Consider the following 2,500-nt stretch of genomic DNA (forward strand, 5'->3'; position numbering starts at 1 on the left):
CCTTCCTCTCCCACTCTCATTCCTCACACTGCCACGCCCACAAACTATCTATATTCTTAAACCCATATCTGAACCACACGCCCACGCCCATACCCACACGCCCACACCCCGTTCTAGCTCACCCATACTACCCCCTCCAACACCCACATCCCCTCCCCCCGCCTCTCCTTCACCCAATACACAGGTAAACAATGTCCTCTAAATGTCAACTTTGTTAATGTCACGTAAGGCAGAAAGCGTGACTCGGGCGTGACTGGGTGAGTGTGACTGGCGCCCTCGGGTCATTTGGGGTCATAAGGTCACGTGGGGTCAGGAGGTCACGAGGTCAGGTCATTGTACACCGTGACAAGAGCTATACATGTTTTGTTCTTGTTTTTTCCTGTTTTTAGGAAATTTGGGAAAAAAGGAGAGGAAAAAAATTTGTAAAAATGTGGTTTGTTTTAAAATGTACAGATTAATTTTTTTTTTATTATTATTTGTGTATTTATTTATTTTTTTTTTTATTTAATTGAGTGCTGGGAAAATCTATGTATGTGTGTATGTCTGTGTGTCTGTGTGTCTGTATGTCTGTATATGTATTTTTTTAAAGAGCTATTGTATTAAACTCTATGATTTATTTGTGTATTTTCTCATTTTTTAATATTTTTTGAGATGAAAAATAAGCAAAAATAAAAAAGAAATTCGATTATTTTGACTTCAGAAAAACGAAAATGAAAAAATCTGATAAATTTTGGAAAATATTTTGTGTTTAGTGAAATAAGAACACAAAAATTAGTTATTATTATTTTTTTCATTATTTCAACTTCCTTTTCAAATAATTTCGTCTCTCTCTCTCTCTCTCTCTCTCTCTCTCTCTCTCTCTCTCTCTCTCTCTCTCTCCACAAGCTCAATTCTGTTCATTATTATTTTTTTTTTCATATTTTTTGCTTATTTTTCATTTGTTTGCTTATTTTCCCACTCCTAATGTAAAGAAAACGGGGACAAGATGGCGGCAACCTTATAGAAAACGGAACTTTGTATAAAAAAAACTTATATATGTCAAAAATATGAATTCTTGGTCAATTTTAAGTGTTCTGTGTGTGTGAGTGTGTGTGTGTGTGTGTGTGTGTGTGTGTGTGTGTGTGTGTGTGTGTGTATGTACGGCGCCACCCTATCCTATTCCTCCCCTCTCTCTCTCTCTCTCTCTCTCTCTCTCTCTCTCTCTCTCTCCCTCACATTCTTCCCCTTTAACCTCTCTCCCCTCACTCTCACCTGTCAAATTTCCTCTCTCTCTCTCTCTCTCTCTCTCTCTCTCTCTGTTCAATCTTCTTCCTCTTTCGTCACTTTCTTTCAATCCTAGTTATTTTTCCTCCTCCTCCTCCTCCTCCTCCTCCTCCTCCTCCTCCTCCTCCTCTTTCTCCTCCTCCTCCTCCTCTTCCATCTCTTCTCCCTCCTCCTCTACTTATTCTTCCTTTTCCTCGTGTTTATCCTCCTCCTCCTCCTCCTCCTCCTCCTCCTCCTCCTCCTTGTAAGATATTCCCTTTATATATTGTACAGTATGGAGCCTCAATCCTAAAAGTCCCTAAACTCCACGAAAAATATCCCTAAATTGTAACTATGGCTGTATAAAATGGCGCCGAAGTTGTCAGAAAATCCCTAAAAATGTCCCTCAGCTCCCTAAAAATATCCCTAAATACAAATAAATGCAAAAAAATAACAAAAAAAAAAAAAAAGGACCTTGTATTATATTTGTCATTGTATAAATCTTTGCTGTAGTTCGCAATCTTTAAAAAAAACAATAAATAAATGAATAAAATAATAATAATAACAATAGTAAATTAAATAAACTAATACTGATGATGATGATGATGATGTACCACTACTACCACTACTACTACTACTACTACTACTACTACTACTACTACTACTACTACTACTACTCCTACTACTACCACACAGAGCTTTATGTTTCAGTGATTTATATAAGTAAGCTGATGATGATAATGATGACGATGTTGATAATGGCGATAATGATGTTGAAAAATAATGATAACAAGATCCTTACGTACCCAATGTCTGTGTTTTGGCTTTATATTACGTAACTTGTAGTGATAAGAGCGTAGAGAACAGGTGTGTGTGTGCAGGTGTGTGCTGGGGCGGGGGGGGGAGAGGGAGAAGGGAGAGGGGTAGAGGGAGAGGGGGTGGGAGAGGGGCGGGGTTGTATATAAAAGGGTGCTATCGACTTGATTTGAGCTCGTGTCTGTCTGTCTGTGTGTGTGTGTGTCTCGTCAAGTGATTGGGGGAACAAAATGATAAATAAATAAATAAATATATAAAAATTGGACATCATTATTTCAGAAATGGAGAAAAATTCCAGCATTTTCAAAAGGCGGCGATGAAAATTCTAGTTGTTATTTCAAAAAGGCGAGAATTAACCAGAATTTACCATTTAAAAAAACATTGTCATTTTAATTTCAGTATTTAAAAAAAAGGCGAAAATGAAAATTCTACTTGTTATTTT

The 2,500-nt window shown here is 37.4% G+C and overlaps 1 protein-coding gene across 2 annotated transcripts in view; it reads left to right on the forward strand.

Moving 5' to 3' along the window:
* The window catches only part of LOC123517395 (E3 ubiquitin-protein ligase Rnf220-like), a 47,469-nt gene extending 46,295 nt beyond the window's left edge, over positions 1 to 1,174 (forward strand). For both annotated transcript variants that reach the window (XM_045277410.1, XM_045277417.1), the window contains one exon: positions 1 to 1,174. This exon is cut by the window's left edge and continues 369 nt beyond it. The gene's annotated coding sequence lies outside the window, so the exon portion shown is untranslated.
* Positions 1,175 to 2,500: the final 1,326 nt, after the last annotated feature.

This window comes from Portunus trituberculatus, chromosome 6 (assembly GCF_017591435.1).
Source record: "Portunus trituberculatus isolate SZX2019 chromosome 6, ASM1759143v1, whole genome shotgun sequence".
In the NCBI taxonomy this organism is placed as follows: domain Eukaryota; kingdom Metazoa; phylum Arthropoda; class Malacostraca; order Decapoda; family Portunidae; genus Portunus; species Portunus trituberculatus.